The 21,771-nt window shown below is 43.3% G+C and overlaps 1 protein-coding gene across 5 annotated transcripts in view; it reads right to left on the bottom strand.

The window, feature by feature from the left end:
* The window catches only part of LOC111864329, a 92,901-nt gene extending 77,595 nt beyond the window's left edge, over nt 1-15,306 (bottom strand). For 3 of the 5 annotated variants that reach the window (XM_023851508.2, XM_033751393.1, XM_033751394.1), the window contains exon 1: nt 14,858-15,306. The gene's annotated coding sequence lies outside the window, so the exon portion shown is untranslated. The remainder of the gene's footprint in view (nt 1-14,857) is intronic. The other 2 variants (XM_023851507.2, XM_023851510.2) reach the window with 2 other exon arrangements.
* Nucleotides 15,307-21,771: the final 6,465 nt, after the last annotated feature.

Here is a 21,771-nt window from a genome sequence, read left to right as displayed (position 1 = left end):
ATCCATGGCCTGTTACAGGGACACCTTACTTTTATTACTTTTATAATTTTGTAAATAACTTAATGCAAATTATTCCAATTCAGATTTCTTCCACAATTCTTAGTTTCATCTCATCATATGCCTTCCATCCTCTTACTCCCCCATACGGGCATTTTTTGCCTTCAGAACCTCCCCTCCATATCCTTTTAACTTCAAAGTCCACAACCTCCACCCTGACCATCCTCGCCTTCCGTCCATACTGCAACGCTTAACCTAGAGACTGTCATCTTCTGGTCTGCGCCATCTTGCAGACTTGTAGCGAGAAACCAACATACAGAAGGATCATCACGCTTCCATCTTCTGGGTTGAAGTGTCATGCTTCAATCCTGAAGATGAGGCAGGATCTGCACAACAGAAGCCGTGAAAACCTTAAAAATTCTAACGGTTTAATATATGGTTCTCCAGACCACAACTGCCTCTATATCAGAATTCAGTTCGTGAAGTCATCTCTCAGATCTTTGCAACTGTTTTTTGTTTCTCAACATCACTACAGTTCTGTTTGACATGTATTTCGTTGGCCACCCTATATCATCACTTTATAGGGCCACCCTGCTTCCCCCAATTCACCTTTAATTCTTCTTCTATAATTATCATCATTTATTTAATTAGTCTAGAACCATAAACATTTATTAGGTCTCGATTATCTTGTGTTATATGTTTCCAATACCGTTCATCAAGCCGGTCACTGTAGCCGAGCGGTCTAAGAGATGCACTGTCTTCGCTCGCTCCGAAGCCGGGATCGTGGGTTCGAATCTCACTCAGGGCATGGGTGTTTGTGTGCGTTTTTCTATGTTTGTGTACAGGTAGAGACCTTGCGACGAGCTGATCACCCGCCCAAGGAGTCCTACCGTATGTGTAAGATCAAGAAAAACCTAAGTGAACAGAGAAGTTCATGGAGGTAGGCCTAGGCCCACTGGGGCTGTAGTGCCAAGGGAAAAAATACCGTTCATCAATGCTCTGTCCCTAGGGCCGTGCCATAGCTCAAGCGGTTAGTAACTGGCTAACAACCGCGGCGGCCCGGGTTCGATCCCGGGGTCTGGTCAAGTGGGATTTGTGATGGACAAAGTGGCGCTGGGGCAGGGTTCCTCCGAGTACTTCGGTTTCCCCTGCCAATCTTCATTCCACCAATTGCTCCACAGCACCCTCACCTATCATCTGGCGCTGGTACAATAGGCCAGAAGTGGCCGCAGTACAAGGGACTTAGTCCCACCCCACTAGCAATGAAAAGAATGCCCTGCCACTACGGCCGTCTATACCCAGCTCTTAATCGGAGCCTTTCGCTGCACGTCTAGAAGGAAGCCTTAATACCACCTTACAAAACAGCGTCTTGCATTACATAAATTTCCTTAAAACTTTCGTACATCCCCAAACCTTCTGGCCTTCACCAACATTTCGCTTTTTCCAGCATTCTCAACTCAATACAAAGGGCTTCGTTTCACAAATAAGCTGATATAATTACTGGGAAACTTCTAGCAGTAAGATTTCTGATTCTGATATTGCGGCAGAGCCCAAAATACAATACATAATTTATTAGGGACTGAAACAGAACATACTGTTCGGAAACTTGCTACCCTACTTTTGTTGAATCAATAGATGAAAAAAAACTTCGTTCAAGAAATAAGTTACAAACTCATATTGTGATCATCTGGGTTGTAATACCATGAATTCTTGCATGGGGTTACTACCCTGAAGATGGATGCAGTATTTTTCCCCGAAATTTTTATAACCACCTGTAGGTAGACCAGATTCGGGGGCACGCGGTAATGTAGTTGTTTGATGCACTATTCTACAAGCCGGAAGGACGCGGGTTCGAGTCTTGATGAGGTTGATTATTTTTTTCAATTTATCTAATCCTTCCAGCCGCACTATGGCCCTTGGATCGACTCAGTCTCTAACAGAAATGAGTACCAGGCATCTACCTGGGGTGAGGGGGAAAGGACGGCCGGCGCGTAGGGCTGACAGGGCCATCTGTGAGCCGAGTGTCCAGATAATGTGGTAGCCTCGACGTCTCACAACCCTGTGCGCCTCCTCGGCCTGTTACATGGAGAGCTTTACTTTACCTACCCGATTCACTGTCTCAGAACTCAGATGGCCATAATATGAATTTTCTCAGCCGTGTAAGCGTCAACATTATTAATAATTTTCATAAAAAAGAAAATTATCATGACTTTCAGCCTTGCTCCTCGGCAGGTCTTACAGTATTTCGCATGACATGCGACCTATCGGTTTCCACTTTCAAGCCTACATCGTTATGTGGACTAGGAAGGTGGGTTTAACGTCAGTCAAACACGACATAATGTGACATTAGAACTATTCAGGAAATTACATAAATCTTCATTTTCATTTTTCTTTGTGTCCGAAAGTATAATGTCCTTGCCAAGAAACCGGTGGACTGCGTCTGGTCAGTGCTGTTTCATGACGTTGCCACAAGACAGAACATTCTCGCAAAAGCTACTAAAGTCAGAGAAAACAAATACGATACAATTATGTTTGCTATATAGTTAGATAACTATACTCACTTAAAACTGAAGCGTCTTTTTATGAAAACCCTGTTTACACTAAACTTGACTGGGTAACAGTATGCATTAAGCGTTGTAATCTAGAGATAAAGTGTGCAATTTATCAGTAAAAAATGTCACTGCAATACCGACTGAAGCATTCCTTCCAATAAGCGGCCTCCGTAGTCTAGGGGTAACGTTCCCACCTCATGACTCAAGGTACGCGGGTTCAAGCCCGGCGGAGGTCATGGAATTTTTAAGGGCGGAAAAATTCAGGGAACAAGCAAAAGATCCTCATGTCTCTAGGAGACCTCTGAGCAAAATTAGGCAAGTTTCCCGCCCAAGTAGTTTCCAGTGCCTCAGGTAGATGGGGGAAGTATCGAGGTACCGAGGGCCGACCTCGTTGGCTGAACGGGGCTGATAGCACGCACCAGTACCGGTAGGGTATGGCGAATGGTAGTATATCAAAGGGGGACGTACAACAGACTATTAATCGTGGTGCATGGGGAAACCCACCCCCTCCAATAATAATTCCTTCCAATCCCTTCCAACTGACATATTCTGCTCACATACCTATTACCAATTTTGACTGCAAATATACACAACAAACACAACCACTTACCACTCACCTCCATCTAGTGCCGAGGCCAAGAACGGCGGAGCTATACCTCCAGTCTCCCGTATGTTTTCATAGCATAGTCCTTAACTAAGTAAGCACAGGGACTTTACCTTAACTTACACCGTAATAACGACAGACTGTGACCTTTTTTTGGGGGGGGGGAAATCAGCAAGGATCAGAAGCTGACGTGTCCTATTCAACCCGGTCTTTCTTTGTTTTCATGGGCCTCACTAACGGCGTATTCTAAAGCAAAGCGTGATCAGAAAACATGGAATTCTGGGTAGAATTTATGCCATACAAGAGATAATTTCAAGTTGCAGACTTCAATTCCTTTAAATCTCGTGTTGCTAATGTCTTAATTACATAACGTTAATTTACAATCCGACAATACAATGTCCTATACTCACAGTTCACAAGCCAATGTGTTTTTAAAATTACTTAATATAAAAATAAAAGAAATCAATTTTTACTATACACCGATGACAACACAGTTTAATGCAACATGGCTTTCATGGATCTGAGAAATAATAAATCCTACTCTTGTAGCAGACAAATAAATTACGTAAATCAGGGTATTCATAATTCCGACAGATTCATCTGTGTCTGTTATACGACTTTCATGATTATTCTGTTTAATTTTGTATTATGCAGCACCAATTTCACCTATTTCTTGCGATATTAGACCAGGAGCAAAGCGTCCTATATATTCCAATTTCAGTAAGAATGCACCATTTGTAATAAATAATCCCTAGAATTCAACCCAAAAGTTGCAGTTCTATAAATATAACAGACCAGGCGGTTGTGGTATTACAGAGAGAGTTCTTTTTAACTTTCTTGACCGGTTCACGGCTCTGAGCTTCACGGCGACGGGTGCGCTGCCTGCCGCGAGGCGCATATAAATGTTGCCGACGAATCAGCATGCCTAATAATCGATAACGTTTAGAACGAAGGGAAGTAATTAACATCCGGACCGCCTTGCGGCATTATGTTTCACGGCGAGCACTGCGATTCATGCGTGGGAGTTTGTTTATGATTTGTCAGCAGCAGGAAGCAGTTATCCGCTCAAATCGCCATTTTTACTGAGTTACAGTTAGCAGTGTGGTACGTCATGGTGCGGTATACTTCAGAACGTGTATTGCTGTATGACAGCTACGTGAAATACGGATCTGCTAAAAAGTGTCTACGAAAATGTCAACGTAAATTTCGTGACGAAATAGTTTCCAGCAGACAAACAATTCACACTTTGGTGAATAAACTTAGAACAACGAGACTCTTAACAGACAGAAACAAGAACATAAGCGCCGAGTGCTTACTGAGAAGTTTAGATGCCACAGGGGCCACGCTTTAACATACACCTAGAAAATCATTGAAACATCTAGCTCAAGAGACTGGAGTGTCCAAGTCTAGTGCAAGAAGGACAACAAAACTGGTGACGCTTAGACCTTACAGAACAACAGTAATACACGCAAGCCTTGCAGCATTTTTGGGGTTTGTTTCTACAGTTGCTCATTTAACGTGACATCACTTCGCAATTGACATTCTTTTCTGATGATGCGAGGTCTTTCTTGAGAAATTGCTAATATTCCTACAGAACAGCTCCAAAGGGAAAATAAGAACCTCTTCCGCCGGTGAGAGGAATATCTACGTGCAGGGGAAAACATTTTCAACACGTCCAGTGATCTGTGAACAAAGGTAAGAACCTCTCTTTATTCCCAACGTTACGTTATCGGCCGTCAGGGATGCTGACTCATCCGGAAAATTCGTATGCCCCTCGCAGCAACAGACACACCGGCCGCCGTCAAGCGCAGAGACGTGAAACCGGTCAACAAAGTAAAAATCCTCCCTGTAAATGACAGCATGCCTCTCAAACCAGCTGCTGCACGATATGATACAGTTAGGAGCATTCTCAGGTATCATGTCAATGCTGCAATACACAAGAATGCCGGTAGTCTTTATTATTTCCTGAAAAATATATAGAATTATACCATCGAATATTGTGGGTAGCAGAGATTAGGTTGCCGATTACTGGTAAGCTTTTGAGAACAAATGGTTATACCTGCTGTGAATTAAACTTTATAATGTACAGTTTCAATGACAAATCAGGATTGACTGGAAGGAAGTTGATTTCCGAGACGGCATCCGAACATGCCAAAAGGAAAGCTTAGGCAATTAATCTAGAAGCAAAGAAATTAAATCGTGTTGCCGCGAACGATTACTTTGAAAGACCCGAAATCCGTCCTGGCAGAAACGGACTTATGACAATACAGGAAAACATTTACAACCTTGACAATGAAAAATATGGTGTAGGTTATGCATTCACCACACAGAGAAGTTCATTCGGCAAGAGGAATCAAACGACTGCATTTGACGGCTCCAAAACACGGTGAGAATATCAGCATCGTTGTCTGAGGCAGTACCCTGGGTCAAGCGATACGGCCAAAGAAGATTTTTGAAGGAAAAGATGTCCTGCAGAGCGGAGCCATAACATACCCCCGGATCAGCCATCGAAATGACTGTTAAATGGTCAACGACGTGCCATATTTTAGCGAAATGTGTATCACACTATGTTGCATTCAGAACTGCAGGCAAAACATCACTACCTTTAATGGTGACAAATCTCATCTGATTCCAGCATTGCAGACGCAGCGGCCGACAACATTATACTGCTCTGCTTGCCTGCCAATTGCACACAGGAGTTGCAGTCACTACATACGTCGGTGTTTGATCCCTTTGAGGACTACTGGGACCCGTGTCGTATGGAGATAGTTTAACCACGGCGAAAGGAACGCTTCAAAAACAATGTTTTGGAAGATCTTATCTGATGTTTGGATGAAATTCAGGACACGAACCACATATCATGTCTGATTTTAGGAGGAACACGTATCTACCCGCTTAACGATGACGTCATTCCTGATTTAGCTTTCGCTCCGTCCGTTTTAACTTTCCTTCCGTCGTTTGAAGAATAGGGATACTCAATAGAACCTGACGGGGGCAGCAACAGTGAGATCTCCAACTTTTAAGTCATTAATTACGAAATTCCACATAGAAATTCAAAGTAGGTAACACAATACTTTACAGAAATATCGACCACACCTAACCTGAAAGAAAACTATGGGAAATCAAAATGTTCAGCTCTTAATGAGGTACTTCGAAAGTTAAAAATTGTTTTAAATCTTTATTCACAACTGGCTCGAGAAGAAAATGAGCTGTATAATATCAAGGGGAGGGGGAAAATATGACAGGAAGATGAGTACGTCTAGGTTTCAACACTGGAAAAGACACGAACTCGTTTCAAAGTCCTAACAAAAAGAGGAGCAGTGGAGTACTGAAGAAAATAAAAATGTTGGGTTTGCACGATATGACAACGTCGCTACTGGTGCAGTCAGTGTCAAAGTATATGTGCCCACATTGACGCTAATTTTGGTGGGTGGTTTATATCCCCATAATTCGACGTGGATTAAAAGTTAATGATGTCTCTTTCAACACAGCAACTCTTTTAAGCCTATTCACTATTTATTTTAATTTCTACAACCATGAACATTGTAATTGGAAGTAATTATCATTATTTCAATATACATTTTTGTAATCTTCTACTTAATGTTTCATGATTACGTTTTCATACCGATATTTGTAACTTAGTTAACTAGAATTTGAATATACGGACTTGTTTCATAATAAATATCTGTAAGGACATTTATTTTATATTTCTATTCGATTTTGTAAATTTGCAGCATCGATCCCAAGAATATTATTTACTATTAAAAAAAGGAAATCCATAGCCTGCAGTCCGCAAGCGAATTATACCGACCAAGCGACCACTGCTTGTCGGCGAAGTTAGTGCCAACTTTTGCGGATAGAGGGTGTCGCGTGGTCAGCGCAACGGGTCCCCACGTCCGTTAATCTCGATTTTATAGACCGGAACCGCTACTTTTCCATTCAAGTTGCTCCTCAATTATCCTTACGAGGCTGAGTGGGCCCAGTTTCAGACCCACTACTTCTCAGAAAAATCTGGTAGAGCCGGGAATCGAACTCGGGATCTCTGGATCTGTAGCCAGGAACGCTGACCACTAGACCACAGAGGCGGTCTAGGTAAGTGTATTCCTTGCGCGGAATTTGGATCATGGAATCTTAATACTTCGACATTTCCTAAATTTCTAATCCGATACAACTGCAGATATCGAAAACATTTTTCTTTCCCTAACTCCTTGGAGCTGAGTCCTTCTTAAGAAGCCACCAGTTGCTGAGTAATTGAAGAATTTCTCAAAATTTTATGGAACCCAAAGGTTCATTACAACGTTCATAACAACCCCACACTGGTTCAAATCCTCAACCAGCTCAATTCAGCCCATATCACCCATCGCATTTCTCTATGAGTATGAGGGGTGAGCCATAAAACTGGCCCTAGTATTGCGCTCTTCAATGGTCTATTGTGCTTATCGTATTTCTCTAAGATCCATTTTAATATTATCCTCCCAGCTATGTCATTTTTTCTTTCCCTGAATAGCTATTTGTACACTTACATGGTGTCCATATTTACAGCTTCCTCTGATTACCCGAAAAAATTATAAAAAATTCACAAATCTCTGAGTGGTGGAATGAGGGCCAAGTTCCTTAATCAGCATCCAGAGTGAATTATTGAAGTTCTATACTGTCTCATTTTATAAGTTCGTGCAGGAAAACTGTTCACATTTCTGAATACAAATAAAAATCTCTTTTATATATTCTGCACCTCAACGTATGCAGGTGTAGGGTCGGTTAACATTTTGTGACAATCTTCGTGCTGCAACAGAGCAAAGTAAAGGTATCCCTGCAACAGGCCGTGGAGGCCCATAGGGTTGTGAGATGTTGAGGTTCCCACATTCTCTATACAATCGGCTCATAGACGGCGATAAGGTTGTCAGCCTTACGCGCCAGCCGCCCGTTACCCCCAAGAATATTCCTGGTACTCATTTCGGTTAGAAGTTCAGTCGACCCCAGGGCCATAGTGTGGCTAGAAGGATTAGGTAAATTGAGAAAAATCTAATGGCCTCATCGGGGCTTGAACCCGCGACCTTCCGGCTTGTAACTTCAATTTGTACATGGCGAAATAGGCAGAAAAAAAATAAAATAATTACGCACCTTAATTGCCAATTTATGCCCATCATTTCCAATAGCGCAGATTCTAAAGCTACTTTGCCAGATACAAACTAAAACATGTTAAAATATTTTTAACTCAGAATCTAAGTGCTCATTGTCCTTAATTGGACAGATTGTATGAATCTATCTCAAATAAAAAAAAAACTCAGAATCTGTACGTAGCCAATGACTTACTTCCACATAACACTTTCACTTGACAAGCTGCAGTAGTTCAATAGTTCTCGATATCAGACCACAAGCTAAACAAAGTTTTCTGATGGCCTCCATATTTTAATTTTATAATCTACAAAAAATACAAGGGGGCACGCGGTAGCGTAGTTGGTTGATGCACTATGCTACAACCGGAAGGTCGCGGGATCGAATCCCGATGAGGTGGATTTTTTCAATTAACCTAATATTTCCAGCCGCACTATGACCCTGGGGCCGACTCAGCCTCTAACACAAATGAGTACCAGGAATATTCTTGGGGGTAAAGGGAGGCCGGCGCTTAAAGCTGACATCCTTACCGCCATCTATGAGCCGACTGTCTAGAAGGTGTGGGAGCCTCAACATCTCACAACCCTATGGACCTCCACGGCCTGTTACAGGGATATCTTTATTTTTTTTTTTGCTTACAAAAATACAGGTACTATATAAAAGCTGCAAATTTTTCTAAGTTTTACCAAAAAAATCAGACCCCTATGTAATCTACCTAGCTACAGCACGCTGTTTGGGAGCTAATGTCGATCAAACTCAGAAGTTGGCACATGATAGTATGGTCTATAGTGGCATGATGGGCATGCCTAGTTTCACGAAAATTCATCGAAAGGTTAAACAGTTATTGGAGGATATAATGATGCTGTAAGCCTGTCTCTCCTTCTCAGGATATGAAATAAACTAATAATAATTCTTATCGAAACTGGATTTATGCAACGGATTTCTGATTCTGATAAATGCCGAAATGATAATCTGTACAGAGCCAAGATACGAATAAGATTAGATAATTTCAGATAACAAGCTCGGCCAGTGCAAAAAATACATTATAAAATAAAAGAGAAAGCGGGGGAGTTGGAAGGAGAGAAAGAACAGCTCAGCTCTATCCTGTAATCAAACTCCAGACCTTCTTCAAGTATCTCTCCCCTCTGGGAATTCTTATATAAAGGTAAAATTGTCCCTGTGCTTAACTTAAGCACTACGCCATGAAGGCGTATGAAGGAAGTGGAAGTATAGATCCACATATTCTTGACCTCGGCAGTAGTTGGGAGGTGAATGGTCAGCTTCACGGTTCAGTTGCTTTACCCCAGAGTAAACAGCCCCCGCTACCCATTGGATAGGAGGCTGGGTGGGCCCCAGAACCGGTCTGGACGACATGGAGGGGAGAAAAGTCTTGCCCTTACCAGAACTCAAACACCAACCCCTCGGCCGTCCAGCCCGTAGCCGTCGCCATACATTCTCGTGTAGGGAATGAAAATTCGTATCAGATCGAAATTTCACATGTACCTCACGGAATCACTTTCAGAAATGCACTCAAAATCTGAAGCGCCTGTACTCAAACCCAAAACATTGAAAATCGTCCTAAAATATGACCCAGCAAGCTGGCTCGGCGGGGTCATGACTAATCTAAGGTTCTTCGTGTTATTCCTCAGTCCCTTAAAGCAAATTCCGGATAGTACCTTGAAATGAAACCACCACCGTTTCCTTCCACATCCATTCCAATTCATTATTCACTGACACCCGATCATTACATGTTATGCAGTATGAGTTACAGACAATTTGGTTAAATATTCTACAAATACAAAGTCAATAGGAAGTCCGTCGAGTGTAACAATTTTTTGGTCACTTCTTTATCACTTCTGCCTTACATGTTTCGGTTTGACACAACCATCATCAGAGGCACTTACTACAGTTATGAAAACACTGTCGTTGTTTATGATGTTCACAGTTATGTTTGTTGTGTGGACGCTGCTACAATATGTTGACGTGTAAAAGCACAACACTTGCTAGGATAGTTGAGTACACTATCAATTCTCACTTTCCATCCGAAACTGTTTTTTAAGTTAAAACGCTAATGTTAAAATATTTAAAACATTTGATGTAAAATGCTAAGCTCCACCTTGTTAATTCATCCCGAAGATGGGAGATGTCAGCTTGAGGTTGTATGGCTTATGGTTAGATGTTTCCTATGTGCTGTGTGTTGTGTACAAGGTGAATTAACAAGGTGGAGCTTAGCATTTTACATCAAATGTTTTAAATATTTTAACATTAGCGTTTTAACTTAAAAAACAGTTTCGGATGGAAAGTGAGAATTGATAGTGTACTCAACTATCCTAGCAAGTGTTGTGCTTTTACACGTCAACATATTGTAGCAGCGTCCACACAACAAACATAACTGTGAACATCATAAAGAACGACAGTGTTTTCATAATTGTAGTAAGTGCCTCTGATGATGGTTGTATCAAACCGAAACATGTAAGGCAGAAGTGATAAAGAAGTGACCTACAAATTGTTACACTCGACGGACTTTCTGTTAACTTTGTGATTGATAGTGTAACGGACCAAAAATGAAACAATTCTACAAATAAATAAATGAAATCATATGTTCACACGAGCAACAAAAGTACACACACTACTGCAAAGCGCCCTTCTAAACAATAAGAAGTGAACAAATAAAGGGCAAATCGTGTCCAACAACGCATTTCGTTTCCAAAGCTACTATACAAATTTGCTGAAATTTAGAACCGTCTGCAGAAAAGAAGCATAGGCTGAAAAAAGATCCAGCGCTAGAAAACGCCTGGAAGTGTGATACTCATAGTTACCTAACAGCCTATCGCAAATCGTCCGGCCGGTCCAGCGAAAGTGACATAAGTACCTTACTTCAACTCGTTCCGCGCTTGCGGAACCGCAGCACATTCGACCAAACCCACGTGACGACAAATCTCATACAAAATCCAACCAGACAACAGCAGATGCCGGAAATGGTCTGTGTTCTTATCCACGCATCCCTTGCTCCTCGGTAGATGCTCACATTCACTATTTGGGGTTCTACTTCAGACGCAGCGACCTTGAAGTCTGAACCCTGGCCTCCTCCGCAAGGTGTCGTGTGGATTTTCAAAGAAATGTTCAATCCTAGCACCGACTTCATCCAATTTCTCTTCAGTGAGAACTCGGCGTTTCGGTTCGGTTATTTTTAGCCAATGATGATCCCGTCTCTCTAAACTTATTTATAATTGAACATTTCTTCTTTTCCATTTGGAACAGTAACATCCTGAAATTCAAGCTTATCCCTTCCGCAAGACCAGCCGAAATACCTGGGGCAGGCTCTAAGATAACCTCCATGTGCAATAAATATGAAAGTGGTTGCTACTGAAAGATGGAGACCTACTACGATTGGAATTACAGATATTTCCACTTCACCGCATACTACGAGTGGCAATACAGATTTTTGCATGACACCGCATTGTTTATATAGGTGTACGAAGCAGTCACAGCACACACCTGCAGGCCTCTCGATCTGTGTATTTTTTAACTCTTTGCCACCAGCAACAAGAATGTCAGGTAGAACATACAACTATTCATATATTCTAAGCGAGAAGTTCTAAGAAGAACTAATAGTCTTTCCTTGCTACGACATGAACCGCACATAAAAACGTCGCATTCAACAATTCTTCTGTTGCTGAGTATTCATTGCCGCAGTAACGTTTCTACAGAGCCATTACCTAACAACGATGGGAGGATACATACGTAAACACACAGACTGCTGGGAAGGATTTTGGGGTCGAATACCTCCAGCGTGACCCTGCGGGTCGTAGGAGGCGACGAAAAGGGAAGTCTCAAATCTGAGACAGTAAAATATGGTCAGGAATCCCAAGGGACTCAGACCCGATAAAGACTGCGCTGGCAAAGACCAGCTGCATATACAAAATACAGACCCATCCTCTCGTAAGAAAGGGGGCCCCACGAAAACAAGACTATAACTATCAAACAGCAATAAATATCTGGGGCTCGACATCAAGAATTACTGACTGACTGACCGTCAGTCGCAATGTGACTTTGACTTTGGAAGGATTTAAGAAGTACACTGTTGAGATGGGCTCACCGACATTAATAAAGACGGTTCAGCCATTCAAAAGCTGATGGGAGAAGGGGATTCACAGAGAGACAGCCAGCATGGAGATCACATGATTGTTTTCATTTTTTCGAAATAAAGAAAGCGGGCTAAACATGAACCTGTGAAAGAAAAATTCAATATACGAATACATTTTAGGATATCAAGCAACAGTGAACTCTGTGGCTTTCAGACCTGCAGGTCACATACCAGTGGTGATATCTGGAAGGCAGCACAGGGCTGTAGTTAGAATGGAAGACAAGGAACAAATGTGATGCTTGCAGTTGAGAAACCTCTTTGAAAACAGCACGTACAATAACCATTACAGTAGGAGAGTAGGATGCGAGGACGGAAGATAGAGGGACCTATTCAGTATCGTGTCCAGTGAAAGGCTTCTGTATGTTGCTACTGAAACTCTGGTTTATGGTGAGATGTTTTAACTGGATTAAATAGAATTCAGTTCTAATAACATGTTTTACTTTTAAGTGCAGGCATATATTAACACTCTGATCATACGTACCCGGCCCAACTGTAGTAGTGTATGAAGATTTACGCTTAGGAATCAGTTTTGTTCTGCTGGAAGCTGCGTGTTAGAAAGTGTACCTACACGGCACGGGGCTGAAAATTTCTTGAGATGTGACACTGAAGAGATGGTTATCAAACACAACAGTATTTGCATAAACCTTGAGGCTATCGATCGAAGTCCCAAAACTTTACTGTTGATAAGTCAAATACGCTACTATATTTTGCGGCTATTTTCACTATTTTGCAGTCCATACTGCGCAAATCTTGAATAGACACAGGCTCGCGTCATTTTACCAATCTGTTACCAATATTATGGAAGTCACCGATCCACACGAACATAAGCTTTCTTTTGAGATTGCTGTCATAACTACGATATCTACTGAAATACGTTTAATACACAAAAATTTTAAATTAAACTATAATAACAATTGCCGGCACACCCGTACGACAACGCTCGCGTCTATAATATACTTCGCTTTACTGGCATGTACTCGTAAATGCTACCGTCTCTTCGTGTGCATAGAGTTTTGTGAAAGCTGTTATCACTTATCACTGGGCAAACCGCTTTACGTTAAAACTTTTCTGTTTGTGAAATTTTCTCTTATCATAGACCACACTTGTAAAGAGCTTCAATTATGGCAGTCGACTTGTGTTATCGCACAGGACGCCAGCTTAACTTACACATTCTTGTTAAAACAATGCCATTGTTTCTTGAGAGGTTTCTTTGTTTCTATTACGTCATATGCATTAATATAAAGAATTCCATTCTTGCAACGTACAAATAAAATTAAAAGCCGGCACTTTACCGCTATATAACGTTTCTGCGGCATGGCACAGAACAAACAAAAGTGACTTCATTCATCCCCTACTTAACTTTCAACAAGCGCAGTATGGTTATAGTGTGACACTGAAGAAACACACCAATCAGGGCTTTAGAAAATGCTTTAGTAAGTACAGTACGGCTACTGTGTGGTACAGAACACGCGCATCTAATGATTAATCTTCGGCAGTAGTACAAATCACAGTATGACGCAGACCAACCAACCAACAACGGTTAGTCGCTGGCTTCCCATCGCGGCGGCCCGGGTTCGATCCCGGGTCTGGTCAAGTGGGATTTGTGGTGGACAAAGTGGCGCTGGAGTAGGTTTTTCCCCTGCCAATCTTCATTCCACCAATTGCTCCACAATCACCCTCACCTATCATCTGGGGCTGGTACAATAGGCCAGAAGTGGCCGCAGTACAAGGGACTTAGTCCCACCCCACTAGCAATAAAAAAGAACCAAGGCGACCACAGTGTATCACAAACACAAATAAGTGCCAGGACTTCATTCGTCGCTACACAGCAGTCACAGTAGGGCTATGCGATGCGGAGAACAAACAACTATAAAACAGTTTCATTTGTGGCTGGGTGAAGCTTCAGAAACCAGTATGAACACACGGTAGCACTGAAGAAACACGTCGTGCATCGCTAGATGAAGCGTTAGCAGTCCTCGTAACATTATCATGTCTTACAGAGAAAACATAACGGACCGGACATGTTTCACCGCTATATAAAGCCTCAACAATGCTGAAAAATATCATGACCTTATACAGCTGGTTGTTATCTCTGCGTCGGCTATCAGCTCTCTCGTCATCACGTCCTTCCTATTTTAATGGGATAACAAATGACCTACGGTCACGGTTTCACTGGGGAATATGTCAGCTCGAGTAGTACCATGCCTTACACTGTTCAGCCTGCTGTTTCCTCGCAAGTCACCTAGTCTTTTATACTTTGTCCTCATCACAATATTATATTTCAGCATCCTGTTGCATTGAAGTATCGAAACTAAACGTTACTCTTATCAATGGAACAAAAGCAATATAACACATAATTAAACCAAAAGTGCGTGTATATATAAAGCGATCTTCCAAAACGAGTAAAAAGCCCACAAAAATATTATAAAACAATTAAATTACACATCTATACGTGCCAGGAAGAACAGTATACTTTACTCTTCGTTTTCCTCCTTCGACACAGTCACGACGTCTGACGTCACTGAACTTATATACCAAACTACACCTTATTCCTCAACACTCCAACACACAATTGACAACATGCGGCTTGCGGCTACATGCCGTAATCAGAATCAAAGCGTGCGCGCGCTGTCCTTCTCCTTTCTCCCCCCAACCGGTCCTTCCTCTCCGACCCATCGAACGCCCCTACTGCCATGTAATTGACTGTTGCATAGGAAGGCAATATCTGTTCTTACAGCTAATCACGATAAAGCAGTTACGTAGACAAGTTATGTACCCCCTGCGACCTCAAGCACAACTGTTGTGTTTATAAATGGTTGGCCTCATCGCAAAATGCAGTATTTGTCTAAAGCAAGTGTGGCAGTACTGCACAACACAACAAAGCCCAATAAACAGCCTCAGATCCACACACAAGACACTTGAAACCACCGAAACTAGTTGAAACTAGTTAGTTAGTTATTGGAGAGGGTGGGTTTCCCCATGCACTGAGACCTGTATTGGTCCATTGTGCTTCCCTCTATGATTTCTACCAGTCTCTACATCCTACCGGTACTGGTGCTTACCATCAGTCCCGCACAGCCAGCGAGACCGGTTCTACTAGCTGAGAGGTATCTATAATGCTTCCCCCCTCTACCAGAGGTATTAAGAGACTGCTGTTGGGCGGGAAACGTCAGTTAATTTGGCTCAGTGACCTCCTTTGGAGATATGAGGTTCTTTTACGTGCCGTAAAGCTACGACACGGGACCCACGGCTTAAAGTCCCTCCCGGAGGACTTGCTCCCTGAATTTTTCCGCCCTTAAAAATTCGACGACCTCCGCCGGGTATTTGAACCCGCGTACTACGAGTCATGAGGTGGGAACTAGTTAGTCGGCAGACCGGAATTGCTGGAGCTCCCACAAATGAATTCCTCAAACGAAAAAAAAAAATGAATTTCAAATAACATTCTCATAATATTTATATCAAAATTTTACGCTATACAAACCAAACACATTTACATTTAAACCCCTAAATTACACTCATATATATATATAGACCCATGTTTTCTTGACCTCGGCACCAGTTGCTAGTGAGTGGTCAGCTTCACGCCCCGGCCGTTCTGTCTGAGATGTTGGCTCTGCGAAACCGAACGTTGAGATTCGGTTCAAAAACTTTGTTTTTACCCGATCTGACTAGTGTCTGGAAAAGTTTAATTAGGCCTATCGCGTTTGCGCAGCGTTGTTGGTCATTATGAACACCGTAATGACAGAGTTTCTGATGCAATAATCAAGACTTTTTTCCCCATTGGCACTACAGCCCCAGTGGGCCTAGGCCTACCTCCATGAACTTCTCCGTTCACTTCGGTTTTTCTATATCTTACACATTCGGTAGGATTCCTTGGGCGGGTGATCAGCTCGACGCAAGGCCTCTAACTGTACACAAACACAGAAAAACACACACACACACACAAACTAAACATCCTGACCTGAGTGGGATTCGAAACCACGATCCCGGTTTCCAAGCGAGCGAAGACAGTACATGCCTTAGACCACTCGGCTACCGTGACCGGCCGACGTACAATTACCAGTTCTTTATCAATAAGAACAATGAAGTGTTACAGATGTTTTCGTGGTATATTATTATCAATAAGTTCCATAAATTTCAAGGAGACAAATACTGCATTTATTGTCTCATTTAAGTTCTCTGAAATATATAGTGCTGCAGAGCGACAGGTGCACAGCTGGCTTTTTCCAAGTACTTCCAATTGAAGAGCGCTACATAACGTCACATCCCACAAAAATGTACTCTTCATAGGCAAAGCTCTGAGAACCTGAGATCCAACCTGATTATTAAATTGTAGGATTTAAGGTTCTCATTGCGGTGGTTATGAAGAGTTCTACCTTCTGGGATGAGAGTCAACCGACGTTTCAGAAGAACAAATTAAGTCTGCTCGCTAGGCCGCGCCATAGCTCAAGCGGTTAGTCGCTGGCTTCCTACCACGGCGGCCCGGGTTTGATCCCGGGTCTGGTCAAGTGGGATTTGTGGTGGACATAGTGGCGCTGGGGCAGGTTTTCTCCAAGTACTTCGGTTTCCCCTGCCAATCTTCATTCCACCAATTGCTCCACAATCGCCCTCACCTATCATCTGGGGCTGGTACAATAGGCCAGAAGTGGCCAGAAGTAGCTTACTCTTCGACTCTGAAAATGGGGATATGTTCCTCAGAAACGTCGACTGATTTTCAACGGACTACACGGCATTATAACCCAGTAGAACTTTATTAAACTGTTTACGTCAACAGTTCTCAACATTTTCTGATTCGGTGGGGCGGCAAAGCGACCGCCTCTGTGGTCTAGTGGTCAGCGTTCCTGGCTACAGATGCAGAGGTCCGGGTTCGATTGCCTGCTCTACCATATTTTTTCGGAGAAGTAGTGGGTCTGGAACGGGGTCCACTCAGCCTCATGATGATAATTGAGGAGCTATTTAAAGGAAATAGCGGCTCCGGTCTAGAAAACTGAAATTAACGGCCGTGAGGATTCGTTGCACTGACCACGCGACACCCTCTATCCGCAAAAGTTGGCACTAACTTCGCCGACAAGCGGCGGTCGCTCGTTCGGTGTAGTTCGCTTGCGGACTAAAATCATGGAGTTTGTTTGTTTGCGTCGGCAAAGCAGCAGTGAGTGTCTTACACGACTGTTCCTCTGTCTGTGTCACATTGTCTGTAGACACGAACAGCGAGAGCCTAGACGATTGCGGTTGCCCTGTCTGCCGCTGCGGCGGGAGGATTTAAACTTGGCGGTAGTGAGATGCATATCGCAAACAACGTGACGCTGGTGATCCAGCGCTAGCGACGGCACAATTTTGACATGCAAACAAAAGTAAACTCCGTTGTTTTAATCCGCAAGCGAACTATACCGACCGAGCGACTGCCGCTTTTCGGCGAAGTTAGTGCCAATTTTAGCGGATAGAGGGTGCCACGTGGTCAACGCAACGAATCACCACGACCGTTAAACTCGGTTTTCTAGACAGCAGCCGCTACTTTTCCATTCATGTAGCTCCTCAGTTATCATCACGAGGCTGAGTGGACCCCGTTCCAGACCCACTATCTGGTAGCTCCGGGAATCGAACCCGGACCTCTTGATCTGTAGCCAGGAACTCTGACCACTAGACCACAGAGGCACGAACGATAAAAGCAAAACATGCTGACTAATTCCATATAGCTGAATCCTTCTTGAGAAACCGCCAGTCGCTCTGCTATTCGAGAATTTCCCAAAATTTTATGAAACCCAAAGGTTTATTTGTATGTTCACAAAAGAGCCCTCCACTGGTCTCTATCCTCAGCCAGATTAATCCAGTTCATACCATCCCACCCAATTTTTTCTAAGATTCATCTTAATATTAACCTCCTACCTACGTCTGGGCCTTCCTAATGGTCTCTTTCCTTCTGGTTTTCCCAGCAATCTTCTTCTCCTTCATACATGCTGCATGCCCTGCCCCGTCTCATCTTCCTTGACTTGATCATTCTAAGTTTACTGGCAAAGACTACAAGTTCGCATGCTTCTTAACGAAAGAATACTTAACGCCTTTAAATGGTATTAAAATCGAAGAAACACGACAGACCTTGAACATTCGCAATTGAAGCTTAAACATGAGGACATACAAAGTAATCTCTCGTCCGAGAACATTAAGTTGTAACGCGGATTCGGTTCTTCATTTCTGATCGAACCCCAAACCCATATCTTCATCACCGTATCACCGAATGCCGCAAAATAAAGCCAAGTGAAAAAACAGTAACAGTCAACATAAACAGTCTAGTAATGTCTTTAGGCGAACGAAACTAAAAACAAACAGTTGAGCCGAAGAAAGCAGTCTTCTGGGATATGGTGCCATGTAGATATTGTGTTAACCGACGTTTCGAAGGATCGTATCGCCTCCATCTTCAGGGTAGAAGAAAAAAGAAGAAAATCCGCAAGCGAATAACAAGCGGGAGCAGGTTTAGACTAATTTGTCTATTTCCATCTGCTCACGCTGGTTATTCGCTTGCGGCGCCATATCGCAGAAGACTGCTTTCTCCATAGTCACCGCCGTGAAAACCTCAAATCTTACAAACAGTTGAATCATTCGGTCTGTGTCGGCCTGAGAAATTACACGACTCAAATCTCAAGAAATACCTCAACGTCTCTGGCAATTCTAAACCTGACGGCAGGTGCTGCGCCACTGGCGAGACGCAACTTAGGCCACTATCAGCGGAATAGCGACTGTTCCCTACAGACGCGGCATCGCGTGCGGATATGAGGTTGGGCTCATCCGAGCTCGCAATCAGCGGTTACACGTGGGATCTCCACTGCCAAATCACCAGTCACCAGATCCTCTGAGTGTGCTCACACTCTGCGACTCCGCCGGGCACTGCGCGGATGGTGTGCGTTAATTACGTCACACAGACTCGCATACGCTGGCAATGAGGAGGGTCTGTGCACTCTTAGGTAGGTCGCACACCGGCGTACGTCAAGACATGTAACAGTCAAGACACGATGTCTGCGACATGACGCAAAGAAAGGAGCGTAGTTAAAACGAATGAGATTATGAAAAATGCCGCACATCGGTCTGAGTCATGATGCTGACGAATCACGAATGAAGCAAGACTGCGTCTTTTGTCTCATGTCTTGATACTTGTCTTGAAGCACTTGGTGTGCGGCCGCCCTTACTTGTTCTCCGTAGAGAGACAAGTTGGGAAAAGTGCCGAAACCAAGGGGCAGCACTTGATGTATGGGAGCTCCGCACTTGTGAGAAGACTAAGTTTACAGTCATAATAACCGACATGTAAATGACTCTAGAAAAGAGGGACTGCTGTGATAGTCCTTGTATCTGACTGATTTGGTGAAAATTCTTGGTACTCTTCCTTCATATCCGTGAGGTACTCAGTTTGAATCTCGGGCGGAACACTGGCTATTCCTCGGTCCCAACGGAAAAATTCCGAAATAGGCCACTACCAATTCCTCCCAAATTCACCGTATCTCTTTCGTCACCTTACCATTCGACGCTATAAATTCTCTATTTTCAGAGCGTCGTTAAAAAACTCGCAAAAAATTAAGGAAGGAAAATTTATTCGCCAGCGACAAGCCAGGTTGCTTAGCGGTGAGCCAGTGAAGGTATAAATTTTCATATTTGGAGGCTCGAAGTCTCGATTTCCGAAAGAGGAATGAAAGGACGCCGCAGGAGCCCAAGAGATTTTCGAATTGGCTTCTGGACACTTACGACACAAAGTCCACGAAGATGGCGGTTCTCCTCCTCCATACAGTCTGTTCCACTCCTCGTTCTATAGCTAATGATTGCATTTAGTAGTCTATCCTCCTACATTCTTGCAATATGCCCTCACGATTGTATTCTAGTATATTTGTCTTTTACGGGCTATATTTGTAACTAATCTCTTATGCTTTGGTACATCTTTTTACCGCTCTCAGAAATCTCATTTCTGCGGCATGAATCCAGTTTCCTTCTTTCTTCCTCCTCACCCATGCCTCATATCCAAATATATTCTATTTAATTCACTTAGTGGGGGGTGGAGCCCAACTGGGTCCACTCGGCACGGCGGCCACTGATTGGCCTATTGTAGCCTGCCCCGGGTGATTATGATGATGGAGAATTTGGTGGAATGAAGATTGGCAGGGGCAACCAAAGTACTCGGAGAAAACCTGCCCCAGCGCCACTTTGTCCACCACAAATCCCACTTGGCCAGACCCCGGGATTGAACCCGGGCCGCCGCGGTGGGAAGGCAGCGACTAACCTCTTGAGCTATGGCGCGGCCTACTCATATCCATACAACTGCGCTGGTGTTGCCAGTACTTCTAGGAATTTTAGTTGTGCTTCTTTCCGTGTTTTCCTCCTCGTCGTCTTTCGTAACGCCCCAGACAGATTGATGGCGGTTCAGTTTAATTTCCACACCCCTGTCATATGAGTGAGATATTCCACATTCGAGATAGTGTTCCAGTGTATGTCCTTCCGTTACCATTTTTGCCCTAACTGGGTGGTTTCCCCAAAACGCCATCGTTTTGGTGTTCGCGAGAGATATTTGCAGGACTGATGTAAGAGGCGCAGCGATCTTTGAAGCCCTTCTCCAGTTGCAGGATTTCAGGCTCTCACAGCGGTGGTTACGAGGAGATGAAACGACATGTAGTCCGTTGAAAGTCAACCGACATCAGAGCATCTCTGCTTGCTATCTGCTCCACGCTGGTTTCTTGCTTGGCTTATTAGGAAGGCGACAGATTCCTCCGAAACGTTCGTTGACTTCAACTGACTACACGGTGTTATATTCCCAGGAGACAGAACTACTCTTTTTCACATCTTTGTATATTATCACATGGTCGTCAGAAGATAACGTAGTTTTTAACATTTTATTTCAATTTATGTAGAAGTTATGTAAAAGTTGTTTGGAAAATTCAAGCAAAAAATAACAGACTATCGCAAGCTAAACAATTTAATAAAGAGAGAACACCTTAGAAGACAACTTTGAGATGAGATGGTAAATTTAAGAACGTAAACGACAGGTTTGCCGGTCACGGTAGCCGAGCTGTCTAAGGCATGTACTGTCTTCGCTCGCTCGGAAGCCGGGATCGTGGGTTAGAATCCCACTCAGGGCATGGATGTTTGGTGTTTGTGTGTGTGTGTTTCTTTTCTTGTGTTTATGTACAGGTAGAGGCCTTGCGACGAGCTGGTCACCCGCCCAAGGAGTCCTACCGAATGTCTAAGATCTAGTAAACTGAAGTGAACGGAGAGGGAAAGAAAACGACAGGTTTGAGGAACATTTCCAGAACACAAGACAGATTAATGAGAATTGTATGAGAATGTAGTGTGTCAGGCAGGGGCTACAATCACAGATGTTGCTG

This window comes from Cryptotermes secundus, unplaced genomic scaffold, assembly GCF_002891405.2.
Source record: "Cryptotermes secundus unplaced genomic scaffold, Csec_1.0 scaffold216, whole genome shotgun sequence".
In the NCBI taxonomy this organism is placed as follows: Eukaryota; Metazoa; Arthropoda; class Insecta; order Blattodea; family Kalotermitidae; genus Cryptotermes; species Cryptotermes secundus.
Note: the sequence above shows the minus strand (reverse complement) of the source record. Positions and strands in the feature narration are given on the sequence as shown.